Source organism: Macrobrachium rosenbergii, chromosome 5 (assembly GCF_040412425.1).
Source record: "Macrobrachium rosenbergii isolate ZJJX-2024 chromosome 5, ASM4041242v1, whole genome shotgun sequence".
In the NCBI taxonomy this organism is placed as follows: domain Eukaryota; kingdom Metazoa; phylum Arthropoda; class Malacostraca; order Decapoda; family Palaemonidae; genus Macrobrachium; species Macrobrachium rosenbergii.
In genome coordinates, this window is record NC_089745.1 from 54,155,611 (window position 1) to 54,172,627 (window position 17,017).

Consider the following 17,017-nt stretch of genomic DNA (forward strand, 5'->3'; position numbering starts at 1 on the left):
AAAATAGGAATAGTTCCTCGTTGGGCAAGTCGGTAGAGTTGTGGGCTAGCACTCGCTACGCCCGAGTTCAAGTCTCGGGCCGGCTAACGAAGAATTAGAGGAATTTATTTCTGGTGATAGAAATTCATTTCTCGCTATGATGTGGTTCGGATTCCACAATAAGCTGTAGGTCCCGTTGCTAAGTAACCAATTGGTTCTTAGCCTCGTAAAATAAGTCTAATCCTTTGGGCCAGCCCTAGGAGAGCTGTTAATCAGCTCAGTGGTCTGGTAAAACTAAGGTAAACTTAACTCAAAATAGGAATATGAATTACAACAATTTTTCTTTGAATGTTGAAGTTTTAGGCTGTGTTCAAGCTGCCTGATGTCGCAAAATGATTTATAGGCCTAAAAATATAATCTAAGCCTTCCAAGATGTAATCTCTGTTACTAAAGTATTTATATGTAGAGATTACCAGTTCTTTGAGAAATAAATGATGATGACGATTTTAATCATATGGAGAAGATGGCTATTAATCGAAATATATACTGTATTACAGTAGTATTATTGTCAAGGTCTATGGAACACTTGTTTTTTTTAACTGGCTTAAAATATTTTCTTTCCTAAGTCTTTCTGCTCACTTTTGGTATATAATTTATTCATTCATAAGGTAATTTTAAGTGCAAGAATGTGAAGATAACTTCATAAGCTTTCTGACCAAAAATTGTTAATATAGAGATGTAAATGCTAAGTGTAATGTATTAATAAAAAGTAAAGAAATCTAACACACCTAGGCCTAGGAACAAAATCTTGACTTTAGCAAAAGAATAATTGCACAGGTGAATATTTGCTAGTAAGCCATAATTTTTGAAGTGGTTAAGAAACATAACTTAAATCATTTTATTTTTATGAAAATCCAAATATTCCTCTAACAAATATAAAATGAATGGTTTCAAGATAACTGACACTGTCGCTACTCACTGTAGACTTATTTTGTTGACCTACGTCAACACCAGGTTGTTCATGTTGCACAACCACTCTAATGGTTGCTTCACACACGCTCGCTCACCCGTTATCGGTGGATGCATTCTACTTTTTGTATTTAATTTTTTACACTTTTTCAGCAATGCAGCATAAAAAAAATCAAAAAGGACTATTTCAAATTTCATGGTTGCATTGGAAGCAATACAGTATTGGTATTATGACAATTTTTTTCATTTTTTTATTTAACATTTGAACCGAGGTTTGATGATGACTTTTTTTTTTGTCAAATGCATCAGCAATGACTGAAAGAACGTTTTGAAAATGTTTCGTAACTGTTTTTCCGAAATTTGGCTGCATGTGATATTTTCTTAGTTTTGAAATACATAATAGATTTCACTCTTATGAAACATATTGTGATCTTATTGTAAGCAATAATCATATTTTTGCATTGAAATAAAAGATAAATTTGGACCATGCTAGGTTGCCAGTTTGTGAATTTTGAACGAAATCCTATGCAATCATATCATATCACTTAAGAGCATAGCTGTACAAGAGGAAGTGTGCCTTTTTGCTGTGCGCAGTGGCATAACTAACGTTAGTGGCGCCCGGGCAGGACTCAGAAAGTGCTGCCCCATTCCTGTTCTAAGAAGTACTTAAGTGGTGAAAATTAAATGCATAATTTCAGCCCTAACATCTCAATCATTTATTTTATTTCATAAAGCTAAAACAAAAACAACACACAAGATTTACAACAGAACCCTATAAGCATTGTTAGAAGCAAATTTGCTAATAACAACACCAAAGTCCAGCTGATTGGTAATTTCATGCTCTATTCACAATATCACAAGGTTTGACAATCTGAGCTGACTCATAGTAGCCTATCTTAGAGACTAGAGCACACAACCAGGAGGAGAAAGAAACCAGGGTTGCCGGTGTCAAAACTCGCTTGATGTCCAACAGCAGAGTTGATAAATCACTGTTCAATGTTCCAATCAGATGAAATATGCTAGAAAATCTAGAACTATGCCAAACCAGGCCTGCTCAAAAGATGCCCAAGTGCTGGCCTAACGGACAGTGCCGCCTGGGGCAGAACCCCCACCTTAGTTACGCCACTGGCTGTGCAACTTCTGACAAGATAAAGAATATGCAATAGTTAGGACCTGGTGTGAAAGTTACATTGACAGTGACTTCTGGATTTTGTTTTAACATGTGGTGCTGTAAGAAAGGTTAGGATGGGGAGGAGGTTCAAGGGGGTTTATAAACAGGGGCATCATTTGAGGGGGGGGCTGGGGGGACACTTGCCCCCTCAAGACGCTGACTAGCCCCCAAGACTTGGTTTGCTCCCCTCCCCTAGCCTTTAAAATAATAATAATTAACTCATAATTATAACAGGAAAATTCACTCCAAGGTGGGTGGGTGTGGCACACCTGTTCCCTGCTTTATTGACTCAATTACAGCTCTTTATGGCTTCAAAATAATCGAAAATAAGCACAAATTTCCAGCTGATTGGGCTCGCTTCACTCGCCACCCCACCCGTACCATAAGTTCTAAACTTTTGCTCCCCACCAAAAGAAAAATCTTAAATGACGCCACTGTTTAAAAATCAAGCCAGATAAGGACCTGGCTCTCTAGGTTACGTTGGTAAAGGTTACGTCTGAATGATTCCCAGAAGGGACTTGATACTAGGCTTAGATAGGTTAGGTTAAGTTGGGAAAGGTTAGGTTTTGACGCATCCCTGTAATTGGCAGTGCTAAATTTGACGCTTGGGCATGTATACATATATTTTTCAACTCCTACTGTTGATGCACATAAACTATGTGGATTTTCGACTAATTATGATTAGTAATCACTTCCTACCTTTGTAATTGGTGAATTGCAAATGTTCTTGACTTTCCTAACCAAAACACGATTGCCCACACGATAGCCAGTGTTGCCAACCACACAACAATTACGGTCATTTGTTTTCGTTTAGCAATTGAATGAAATATCCAGGTACCGTCATTTACATATTTAATAAAATAAATAACGAAATCTTTAATAAATCTTACACCGACCTTCTAAAGATGTTATAATACGGTACTCTTGAAAGATTTTACAAGGCGGTAAAGGCGGATCTACTAATCGTGCTGCAGAGACACTTGTTAACTAAAATGGACCAGTCTATCTCACCAGTTCGTCGTACCTAGGATGGGGCACGGTTGAGCTATGTAGCTCAACCGTGGGATGGGGTAGGGCTCAGTATCCTGTAAGTAACCCGACAGACAAGTTTTGCAAAATGCCTGAATATCGTAAGTCTTGCCATTATTCATGTTGCATCTTTCAATGGTATATAGCCTATTAGTAACAAATCGGGGGGTCCGTGTCTTCACCAACTTTGTTTCATTGGCATGACTCGTCTCCCTGTCAAAGTTGCTAAGGCCGCTCATTTTATTTTTGACACTCAGGCTAGATAAATTAATGGATTACTTGTACGATATAAAATGTCATGAGGTTAGGCTAGGCTGTAAAAGCTTCTGCCAACAGCATTAATACACTGCATCATGACGCACAGCAATTACATCACCTACCAAATATAGCCTAATGTAATAACTTAGGGTTACCAATGCCAGTAGGTATATATTGACAACGATAGAGATATGACTCCCACCACAGATAATAATCTGAAAATTTCACTTAGTCTTTTGAAAAGATGGCGACACTCAGTTAAGCTTAATCTGTTAGTCCCCGGACTGTTTATTGACAAGCGCGTTACTCGTGGAGAATGAAATCGTGGAGTATCAGCTTGGGCTATGAGCACGTAGTAACACATATACGGTTTTAATCATAGCCTTGATATTAACAGAGAGAATATCTGTTGATACTTTTATAATTGAATATTGGAACTTTAATAAGCCATGCATGTTCAAGTAATCGCCGGTATCGAGAACACACTCGCGTTGTTATAATGATTTTCCCCAAGTGTCTGCAATTATTTTAATATATAGTTGTCAGTTGTCTTAGTCTGTCTTATCATTCATCAGGTTTGTTTTCGGTTCTCCTGTCAGTTGCCGTATATAACGTATAGCATTTAAAACTTCACTAGCGGCGAGCCGTGTTTGAGGTATCTGGGAATTCTGGGTTCTTATAATTTTCTTTTCGGCTGAGCAAATTACGCCTATTATAGATCCGTTGTTTTAACTGAGGAGGAGAGGTGTGTAAGGAAAAGGATAGGGAGAAACTGGCAAGTAAAATCTTGTCTTCACAATTCACGGTTTATTGGTTTCACAATTCAGGGCTTATTGGTTTACACAAAGTCTTATAATTTGTTCAGTGATAGACATAATGCTGAAGATGTACATTATTTAAACTATAAATTTATTCAGTGTCAGACACGGTGCTCAAAAGGTTATTATTTAACATTTCATATTTACAATATACTGATTATATTGGATAGAGTACGGGTGTAAACAGGTATGTAGTACTTTTTAATTATATATATATATATATATATATATATATATATATATATATATATATATATATATATATATATATATATATATATATATATGTTTGTGTGTGAAGAGAAAATGCATATATAAATGAAAAAAAGGGAGAACAGATCATTATATATATATATAAATAATATATATATATATATATATATATATATATATATATATATAATATATTCAAACAACAGCGGATATGATAGTGCAATAAGAGTACACAATATTTCTAAATTGCAGGCTTTTAGGGGTTTTATGATATTAAGTTCTGGCTAAGCCCTGTGGTCATTCAGTGTTCCCAAATTCAGCATAATTTTATGCTTTTAGCATAATTCTGCCTCAAATTAAGTGTTTAGCATTTTTTTAGCTTAATTTATTTTTAGCCTAATTCTAGCATAATCATACGAGCAAACTGAGCTTTCATAATTTCAAACTTTCCAGCTCAATCAACATGAGAAAAAACGCATCTGTTTCTGGTAGAACTGGCCGTTCAGCTGCAGCAGCGCTTACCTCTCGGTAGCACAGTTCTCTCTGATATCTGTTCTGTCCTTGATCCTGAGAAAATTTTGCGTGGGAATAATGTCTGTTTCAAATATCATTGCCAAGATTCCTGGGTTTGTTAGTGAGGAAGATGAACAAAATTTGGACGATGAATGGAGATTAATAATCCAAAATGATGATGCACAGAATATTCTCTCACGGAATGCTGCCTTTGACACTGAACCCGTTTGGTAAAAAATATGTCACACAGGGAAATATCCTTTAGTCTCCAAATTTCCTAAAGCATTATTAACCATACCAGTATGTAATGCAGACTGTGAAAGGATATTTTCTATGGTTAACTTGAAAAAAAACTGAGAAAAGAAATAAGCTCAAGAACAGCACCCTTTCCAGTAAAATTGTGAGTTGAGAGGGCATCAAACAAAGTGGGTGTGACAAATTTGAGCGATCGGAAGATATGATTAAATCAATGGGTAAGAATATATATCCTCATTGGCATCAGTAAATAGTCACCTTATCAAATTGAAGACATTCTTTTTTAGTTTGGGAAAAGTTTATGCCAGAGACCCGAATTTAATGGGTAATATTGTTTATGAAAAATTGTTTCAAGTGCCTTGACAGATCTGGCCTGCAAATTTTTTAAACTTTTCAGTACGTTACAATATGAGTGTTATATTAAAGTGTTAAATAACTTATAATTTTGCTTTAATATGTCACTCAGCATATTCTGTTTAGCTAATAATGAATCGACAACTTGGCATAATGCTAGCATGATTTGATATTAAATTTAGCACATTTCGGATAGATTTAGCATATTTTCGTCCTGATGATTTGGGAACACTGCCCGTGGATTGTTTATGTCAATATCTATTAAATACGGTTTAAAAAGATAGAGTCAGTCTTATTGGGTTTCCACGACCTTTGTAATAGTACCATGTTATTTGTCTTCTTAAACAAAGTAGATTCAAGTATCCTGACATTTGAAATATTAACTTTCCATAAATAATTTGTGGTACTACTGGATGTAGGTACATCCCAGTTTAGGCTGTAGTTGGTATTTCATACTTAATAAAAAAATATAATTTTGGGGGTTATATAAGTGATACCAATGTCGTTTCTTAGGTCTGATACTTGAGGCTGCTTTAACTGAAAAGACAAAGAATATTTATCCGTCGAGCGAGTCACAGAAACCTGATAAGCGTAACTTGCTTTTCTGACTTTTTAAAGAAAATGAACTTATACCGGGGGCTAAGCCAGAACCTAATGGACCCTACTTGTCATAATTTCCTGTGATTAGACATTTCCTGTTTTACAGATGATGCCCCTAAACCTACTAGAAATATAACGATCCACTGTTCTTATGTTCTGTGTGTGTATGTTAAGTAAATTTTTAACAGTAAAGTAACATGAACGTGAAACAATTCTTAAACATGTCAAGGCTTAAACAGGTTAACCACATTTCGTTGTAAAGACAACCATAAACAAAATCAACTGTCTCAACCTAAAAACCTGATATTTGTGTCAACATCTGCGGCATTTGAATGTCTGTTGCAAAGCTGGACAATCTTGTTTGTTCCTCGCCCCAGTCGAGCTTCGTGTACGGCCAACAGGAAACGCAGGACCTCATGTCGACTGGGGTTGCACAGTTGGTAATCCTGCCGGCTTTTAATTCATATCATCAGTGGCATAAGTATTGGTTATTTCCCTTAGTGTTTGGAAAACCAGGCGTATTGTATAATGTACATTTATAACTTTTTAATTAATGTCACTGGAAGCAGGTAAAGTACTGAAGAAAAAAATAACATTGATATTACAGCAATAAGAAGTAATAAACTCGAGACATTCATTTTTTTACTTAAATTTTTTTCCTAAAACTATAGTATTTTGCGCAGTACCAACACGCAAATTGGTTACAACTGTAATTATAGCACTAATAATAAGAGCGAACATACAGGCACATGAACCCAAGGTCCAGACCTTGCATGAACCTACCCAGATGATATGCGGAATCTTCTCCCTGATTTCTTAGCGTAAGTTTGATGAAGCTCAGCGCTCGGTTCCATAGGCAAATCTTCCGTGGAATGCAGACCCAGTAGTGTGGAAATAGGAACCACCAAACGATCCACTGCCGTGTGAAAGTGAATTTTGAGTATTAGCAGGTTTTTATTCTAACGACCGACGAACATCTAATTCAGCAGGACATTCGGTGATTTATTTTTTAAGATACAGAATAAATCGCATTAAAAGTATGAACCGTGAAGCTGTATCACAATATTTTAAGAGGTGATAGTAATCCTGCCCGCATTCAAATGTTTGTATGTTACTCCAATCCGATGGTTGTTTTTTTTGTAATTTATATTAGTAATTGTTATTATTAATTCGTATAATTTTATCTTTGTGCTTGCATTGTGCTTTTACTTCCTCCATTGTTCAATGATCTTGTAAATTGACAGTTGAGGAAGCGCATAGCGAAGGTATGCAGGTTTAAGCTGAATAATATTCTAAGGAATAGATATCTGTTGATTGTAGTCATTTCAAGATTGAAGGAAAAATGCTACGTTTATACATTCTATCCACAATTACAATCCCTGGATTCTTTCAGAAGCGTTAAAAAACTACGGAAGGTTTATGGATCCCGCTAGTCATAATTATTATCATGCATTACGCACAGTCTTTCTTTGCTTAAGTACATTTTCTACTTATGTTTTATTTTCAGATTTTTTCTTAAAAGACTAAGAACATCTCTATTAATAACTATCCTTTATGTGACTTGAATTCCATGTCCTTTCTGGTAATCATGAAGTCCCAAGTTTCCTGTTTTAAAAGAAAACCTGTACCAGGAAACAAATTAACATCATTCTAATGAATATGAATTCTGTGTTTAATCTCGATGCGCAGCTTGTATTTGACCGCGAAGTTGAAAAAAAAAAGGATCTCAGAAGTACATTTGGTAACAATTCAGATGAATGGGAAAGCAAATAGCAATGCGAGAAAGGTTCTTTTGGTATGTTGACCTCCGTAATGTAATTATAGCCTACTATAATTCTACATGTATTTACATTTTACTGTCTCTGTTAAAATTGTTTCTATGTGACAGGAGTTAAATGGCATATAACACTTTGATCCCCGAGGGGCTAGTACTAAACACGGCGTCCCAAGGAGCTTCCTCCTTGTTTAGTACGAGCACCTCGGAGTAGGTGACGCGTAAAGGTGGGTATATGCCGGGTTAATACTGAGTTAAAGAGAGGAAGGATAGCTATAGGAAAGAGGATGTGAGCGCCATATACAGTGCTTACATTCTTCCAATAAAGGACGACTCAGGGCAGCTTCATCTGCTTGTGCGTCGACCGTACTACCAAAGCCAATGATAGCTGCAGTAAGGATGGTCATCAGTAGGTTAAGGTAGCCCATCTCAGTCTGCGAAAATGAGCGAAATAACATCACTGGAAGCAGTGCAGAAATGATAACCAAGCTGAAGAAGGGCTGGAAGAAAAGCTTCATTGGGTTAAACAGTCAGGAAAGGAATGATCATTGTTGTTACTGAAGAAATGTGATCCATAATAGTTTGTTTATGTGGGAGGTTAAAGAGTATAAAACTTTACCTTTTATGTTATAAATTGACCATTTTGGAGTTAATTTCTTCATGAACTCATGCACATTATCGTCTAGAAGAGTTCGTGCATTATTATTATTAATAATAACTTTGTTTTGATTGTTTGGCATCTTACTTGAAACAAAATGTGCGCAGCCTTCAAATCAAGCAAGATATATCAAGAAGTTGACCTAATGGTAGAATCTGATTTGCTGGTTTTTCGAAAATAAAAAAAAAAAACGTTCATTATTTAACTACATTGACTCGAGGAAGCCGGCAAATCAGGAGCTATCACTGTTGTTTCAGAGCAATGGCTTCAAAATTTGTTAAGTTACCAAAGCCATATGCCAAAATCTACGTACTTTTGGAAAAAAAATGCTATCACCGAAATTTTGCCGGAATATTTAGCACGCCTCTGGCAAAGAACTTATTACCTTAACATCATAATGTCACCACAAGGAAAATTAGCGTCTGTACACCACCTCCCCATTGTAATATCTTGAAAAAGGAGTTTAAATTCGTATAGGGAACAACTGCTGTATCTGTGGCTGAAGTCTGTTAAGAAAGAAGATCTCAGATCTGTTGTTTCACTGTAGTAAAAGGAGAACAGCTCAGACAGAGCAAATTCTTCTAGAAAGACATGGCCCTACGGTACAAAAGGTGAAAGAGGCTTGGGTGTGGCAGAGTTGATACCTAATTATCACTAAGGTAATTCGAAAGTTATAAGGGACAGCGACTTTATATTTTGTGCGGAAACAAAATCTTTGTATGTAAATTATTAAAATTAAAATTATTGTTATTAGACCTTTGGGTTAGCAACCCCACCCCAAAATGATAAAGATTAGCTGGTGCTCCCCCCCCCACTCTAAATTAAAAACCCTTATGTTGAAAATATTATTAACCTGCAAATACCGGTCAGATAAAACCAGCATTTAAATTGGTGTGATGTTAGAGATATGATAAAGAACTGTATTTTTCAAACAAAGAACAATGGAGGAGAAACAAAGCGCTAAATATGAAGCTAAACATAAAAGAAACGTAAATGAATCTGTCATTCCATTTAAAATCATAATTTTCACACTCATGCAAAAATGAACGTCTAGTAATTTTTGATTATTTTTCGTTACAGAAAACTGATGTGGCAATCTCCGGAAGGACGAAGTAAGTAGAATGATGATTATTCTGATTTTATTTTTGTCAGAGCCGTAACTTTGTTAACAGTTCATATGACTGGTGGCCGGTTGGCATTTTCCTGAGATGTAACTGAGTACCAGGACCTTTCCCTGAAAAAAGCGGAACGCCATATCTTACAAAACTAACCATAGAATTTTCTTGAAAATAATCCCATTATGTTTCCCACACCCAAATTACGTGGTAGTGTAAGAATCGCAGGCAACTTAACCCAACCTAACCTAACCTAGGGGCATGGGGAAAAAACGGGGCTGGTGCAATACTAGTATGTCTCGGGAATTTGCGGCCGTTTGGTTAATTTATATAATTTCGGCGATGTGGATGGTGTAGTGAGATAGGAGAAAACGATTTTATTGCATTATATGGATGTCCTTTTTCGCTTAAGTTTTAAAACTAGGTCAGCTAATGTTACAGTACATTATATATATACAGTATATATATATATATTATATATATATATATATATATATATATATATATATATATATATATGTATATATATATGTGTATACACATATATACATACATATACATATATACATATGTGTATACACGTATGTATTGACATAGGTAATAGATATATATATATATATATATATATATATATATATATATATATATATATATATATATATATATATATACTGTATGTATATATTTAATGTGTTTATTTTAGTTATGCATGTATATGTACTACAACGTGCACTCTTCATAACTACATCCGCCTAAAGCACAGTCGTGCATTTTAAAGCTGATAACCTTTGGTTTCGATGTTTTTATATAAAATAAGCTCCACTTTTTGGTAAAAAAAAAAAAAAGTAAAAACACAATTTAGCAAATATGTAACCCGTTTCACTATCCTCTGGAAGAACACATTAAACCAGAGAGCAGAAGCATGTTATAATACTAAAGAAAGTATACGGTTTAAAAACTAAGACACAGAAGCAGTGCAAAAAAAAAAAAAAAAAAAAAAAAGGTGAAAATGGCAGGACTCTTGAGAACCAACCTCTTCCGGAGCTTTCCTCTTGCCAGCGGGAGAACGAGTGGACTTCTGTGTTTCAGTTGCCCAGTATATATGGCGGGGCCTTTTTTGGCGGCGGTTGCCAAGCGCTCGATTGTTTCCCATTCCTTGAGAAAATCCAGAACATCTGATGTATGGCATGAAAGTTTTTCCTAGGCGAAAGAATGGATGTCTTGATGAAGTGAGGCTATAGGGCGCTTTTTTTAAAAGCAGTTGCGGAAATCGGGAGATAGAATTACCAAAGGAATATTCAAGTCTTAAATGGGAGTGTTAGAAAGCGGAAAAGCAGTTAATAAAACTGCCAAATTTACGGCCTATCGAGATGGAAACTTTGACATTTGTCAACATTCCCTTGATGGAACTATTATTATCATCCTTATCCAAGGCAGGGCATGAATAATATGAGAGTAATTGTGAAATTTTTTAGAGAAAACAAAGACATTTACATTCATGCTTGTGATAAAGAAGTTAAAAAATAAATGAAGATATTCTTTGCTTCGTCTCTAGGATTCTGTGGATTAAGTTACGAAGCTTATTTTAACTTTCAGTCTCAGGGGCAAGAGAACGTCTCCATAATCTCAAGGATTTGCCAGTTTCTCATCTCATTCTGATTCGGCATCATCTTCAGTGAATGACAGTTATTTATACCTTCGGAGACTCGAAGCTTGAGTAAATCTGAGAGAGAGAGAGAGAGAGAGAGAGAGAGAGAGAGGCGGAAGGTGGAAATGAAATGATGTGAGGTTTCGAGGTTTGCGGACAAAACAAATGATTGTGTTAAAGCGCGGGAGATAAACATGCAAGATCAGACAGTTTACCCGCTCTCTTGGGAATCGATCTCGAGTTGCTAACGGCTCTGGCTGCAAATAGGTTGTTTCCTTCCAAAACGTTATATTTTCAGCCCAGAGCTCATTGGTTATTGGGAAAACGCAGCTCGTGCTTTCTAAAAAAATAATCTGAGTAAAAATTTTGAATCAACCATTCTTCATAAATTTTCGGAAGTCAAGAAATTAACAAGCAAACGCGAGAAATAGATCGGTTACTTTAATCTCTGTACAGTAACCATAGACATTTCCCAAAATTAATTGAAAAATTTTTATTGGGCTCTCCATATGCAAACACACACACATAAATATATATATATATATATATATATATATATATATATATATATATATATATATATATATGTATATATATTTATATATATATATATATTTATATATATATATATATATATATATATATATATATATATATATATATATATATATATATATATATTATATATATAATTATTGTTAGTTTTAATAATGATTAGAATTATTGTTAGTTTAATATGATGACATGATATAGCAGCCAGTATGGACTTACTGCGGGACGATAAAGAAATTCCTTTAATGTCCCAGTGAAATTTAAAATGTTCATGTGTAAATTTTACGAACTTTTAGACGAAAATTGAATATTCATGACATAAATTCGCACTGCATATAAGGTTTGATCAAAGTATGTTTTGGTTTAACATGCAGTTTTTTTTTACTTTGCCTTCAGATTACATAAACAAAACACTTCATTGCCTATCCTGCACCTGGTCACGTTCTTTGTTCTTGGGATCTGTGGTACCGTGTGATCTCTCTCTCTCTCTCTCTCTCTCTCTCTCTCTCTCTCTCTCTCTCTCTCTCCAATGCGTAATAGGCTCAAAGTTTTAGGAATTCCTGTTTTTTTAAGTTAATGGCATGTTGAGGTTGATTCTCCAGTGCTAGATAGACCTGAAATAGGTTAGGATAGGTCAAGTGAAGGGTTTTAGGAAAGTATTTTATTATAAATCCTGTTTTCCAGCTTAGAACACAAAAATATTTCATCTTCGTGAACGACAAAACTAGATTAATATTTTTTATTGTACATATGTAACTATATGTTTATTGGGCGTATAAAAATTTTATTAATAGACTTTAGTGATCAGCCATTATTATGGTATCGTAATTATAATTTATTCTGAACATATTTATTTCAGTTTTATTGCATATCTATAAGGATTTATTCGATCATTTCTGAGAAGCTCAAGATATTTTCAGTTTGGGACTTTAGGCAGTATAGTTAAATGTTGAGTATTATTGCCTTAGACTTTTCAAGTTTACCCCGTGGGCCCGCTATATTTCTTTGCGGTCGTCAAGATCCATAGTTTTTTTTTTTTTTCGTGAATACTGTGGAAAAGTTAAGTATATCTTAGTTTAACCAGACCACTGAGCTGATTAACAGCTCTCCTAGGGCTGGCCCGAAGGATTAGATTTATTTTACGTGGCTAAGAACCAGCTGGTTACATAGCAACGTGACCTACAGCGTATTGTGGAATCAGAACCACATCATGACGAGAAATTAATTTCTATCACCAGAAATAAATTCCTCTAATTCTTCATTGGCCGGTCGGAGAGTCGAACGCTGGGCCAACAGCGCGCTAGCCGAGAGCTCTACCCACCCCTCCATTGAAGAACTTGAGAGGACCGGGTCATGAAACATCAGTAATATATAAAATATCCATTCATTAACGAATGTTAATGAGTGGATGAATGAAAATAAATGAAAATAATTGCTCCACAATTGTAATTGATGAAAGAAAAGTCTTCACTCCCTCAGGGGGCCGCAACGCCTGCCAGGCTATCCGTTTCTTTACTTATTCTGCCGTGGTCAGGAATCTCCGCATTCTCGATTCGGTGTTTGTATCTTTTCCATCGACTTTCAGTCTGCGATATTCCTACCTGTCTCCTTTGGCTCGTGGATCCCCTAATCACCTTCCCTTCAAGAGGAGGATTCACTGTGTCATCCTTACATCATTTTTTAACCAACTCATCTCTTAGTCATTCCTGCACCTCTGGTTCTGTTGCTTTGTTTGTCTTTATTGCCTGTATCTGTATGAAAACATTGCTTTCATTTTTGAGATACTTCCTCTTTTGTCTCACTCCTCGGTAGGATTGACTCCAGGGAAAGATAGGATTAAACCCAGGGAAAGATAGGATTGACTCCCGGGAAAGATAGGATTAAACCCATGGAGAGATAGGAATGAATCCAAGGAAGTTAGCCTGACCGATGACCATGCCCATCCTCCGACTCTCATCTGCAAGGTGACTTCTTAGTCATTTTTCTGAGGCTACCATTTTAGCCTCTTCCATTTAGCTAAAAGAAAACCCCTTCTCCTTTCAGGCTGCCTCTACATGTCAGGCCACCTCTTCCCACATTTACTATGGATATCATTGATTTTTTAGCAGAAATTTATTTTCACAGTAACTGAATTCATGCATCAAACAGTTAAAGGAAATCATCTCGCCCCAAGAATACAACAGCATTTTATTTCCATAATTAAGATTAAAATTATGTATATGCCACTATATTAGTATTTCTCTTTCCATGTAGTAAAAATGATTTTTTATCGCCAAATATTAAACAAATAGTGTCTGAACTAACCCCATCACATCATAATGATATAAATTCATAAGATCACGAAGTCATAAAATAATATACCGGGTATACTTGACATAATTATTGAATTTTGTTAGAGAACTAACTTTATAGAACTTTATGGAGAGCTATAAAGTAAGAAATCAGATAATAGACGGAGACCCATTAGAAGCAACGGCTTAAACGTTTGAAGCGCACATCTTGCCAAAGGACTACATAAACTCGGCTTGAAGTTGATGGTCTGTGTACCAAAGTTTCCGTAGTGAGGATAACTTCCAAGACGCTTAGATGACGCTGAACAGGTCTTGTGCATGAAGTTCACCACTTTCGCTAACTTTTAAAACTACACCCCTCTTCTGACGAGATCTAAATATTTGATATTTCAAGAGACAGCTTTTAAATTCATTTTGACATTCTAGCTGTTTAATCACAATGTGATACACCGTTTGTCTTGAAAACCAAATTCCTTGCCAGAGAAGAAAAATTGTTATAGAGGTATTCATTTCACTTTCATCCGGACACATTTCCTCGTAATCTTTCAAAGCCACAAATAGGCGCCAGATGTCTCTCCAAAACTTCAGCCCAATATTTTGATATTCTCTCAGCCGAATTCCACCTTCTTTACCGACACGTCTCTAAACTTTAAAGAGGGCGGCGTCACGCCCGCTCCTCTCCCGAAGGTCCATCTGAGCAGCATATTCATCGAGCATCTTGCTGCGCCACATCAAACACAGCCACAATGAGTTCATTAGCATACAGATGACATGTGTCGGAGGCGTGTCGGACGGCGATGGTTGCCATAGGCAGAGTTATTTTAGAGTGGGAAAGTTATTTTGGGGAATGCGTAATAGTCGTAGTCTGAATTAGCCTAGCCCTACCATTATTTTTATTCTTCCTCACCGATGAAGCAATAATTATATTTTTATTACCTTTATTGCAGATGTACGATATTGTCATCGAAAACTTTAAATACATAATTAGGATTGTCGTTAGGTCGGTGTATCTTATGTATCATGCAAATACAATTATGTTAACACATACGCATTAGGTGCCACATACATGTGAGTCTGTTCATATGTAAAATCATAATTCATTACTTTAGGTATCCTTTAACTGCCGATTCAGGAATGAAGAGCCTGTACAATAAACTTACGCGACTTCATCACCGCTCCGTGCCCCGAAACATTAAGCCTAGTTACCTGAAGCGAATGAACTTCCCCACACAAGTTTCATCATCCACCTTTATCTAATTTGCATTCTTACTTTTCCTATTCAGTCATTTCAGTATTTTCTTGGTCTGTCTATTCCCTCCTCCCAAGGACAGAAGTCTTGTCCCAACAATCCTATTATATATTCAGTCTTGCGCCTCCCAAGACCCCCCACGGCATCTGCAAAGCTTCCCTCGCCCCTTGTGTTCTCGCTTTCTCATGAATTTACATCTTCCTTGATTATCAGTAATCAGTAACATTTATTCCAAATTGCCTACATGATTCCATAACGCCATTCCTAATACGCGATTGGTGATGGTGACTTAAAGAGTTTCCATACATTTCAGGAGGAAAAGTTAAATAATATTACGTTATCAAAGTGCATATGGTTTTGTTTCAGTTCAGATAAATTCTATCTTATTTCGACAGATAGAATATTTATGTGTGAGCAAAAATACGTTTTCATTTGTAGGGATGATGTGGAGAATTATTTTGGACTTTTGTCCCTTCTTGACCTTGTTCAGATCTGTGCCTAGACTGACTATCCAGAATTATTAGGGAATCAGTGAGTTGGGAGTTTCTCTCTCTCTCTCTCTCTCTCTCTCTCTCTCTCTCTCTCTCTCTCTCTCTCTCTCTCTCTCTCTCTCTCTCTCTCTCTTTCTCATATATGTATATATATATATATATATATATGTATTTTTTTTATCACACCGTGATTTATATACAATCATGAAGCTATAAGTGTCGCTTAATATCAAATTCACACTACCTCGGGAATATCCCCGGTGGGGAATTATCATCGAAGGGGAATTTATAAGTGGTAAATGGGCTGGTACTGCCGAGTCCAGTCCACTTATGACTTATAAATTCTCCTTCGGTGATAATTCCCCATCGGGGATATTCCCGAGGTAGCGTGAATTTGATATTAAGCGACATTTGTAGCTTCATGATTATGTATTATATATGTATGTGTGTGTGTGTGCATGTGTATAAGTATATATATGTATATTATACTCATATATAATATATATATATATCCCAACTTATTGATTCTCTACTATTTATGGATAAATTTTCCACAGAAAACCTTGAATATTAATGAGGAAACAGGTAATCTAGGCAAAGCTCTGAACAAGGACAAGAAGGGGTAGAGTTCATAGTAAATCTCCACATTACCACGAAAAAATGAAAAATCCAAAAGCACTTTGATAAAGCAATGCTATTTCATTTTTTCTCCTGAAATGTAATGAAACTGAGTCACCATCACCAAACGCGTATTAGGAATGGCGTTATGGAATCATGTAGGCAATTTGGAATAAATGTTACTGATTGCTGATTAATAAGGAAGATGTAAATTCATGAGAAGGCGAGAACACAATATACTGAAATGACTGAATAGGACACACACTCATACAAACATACATATATATATATATATATATATATATATATATATATATATATATATATATATATATATATATATATATATATATATATATGTATATATATGAATTTTGTTACTTATACATTCGTGACTTTTTTTATATTCACAAATATTAAGCCATAGTTATCGCTTTATATCCTGTTCACTATAACTTTCAG

The 17,017-nt window shown here is 35.6% G+C and overlaps 1 protein-coding gene across 2 annotated transcripts in view; it reads left to right on the forward strand.

The window, feature by feature from the left end:
• The first annotated feature begins 3,065 nt into the window (after window positions 1–3,065).
• Ubqn (ubiquilin) overlaps window positions 3,066–17,017 on the forward strand; it is a 105,362-nt gene continuing 91,410 nt past the window's right edge. The window contains exons 1-2 of one of the 2 annotated variants that reach the window (XM_067104395.1): window positions 3,066–3,206; window positions 9,672–9,703. The gene's annotated coding sequence lies outside the window, so the exon portion shown is untranslated. Of the gene's footprint in view, window positions 3,250–9,671; window positions 9,704–17,017 lie in introns of both variants that reach the window. The other variant, XM_067104396.1, reaches the window with a different exon arrangement.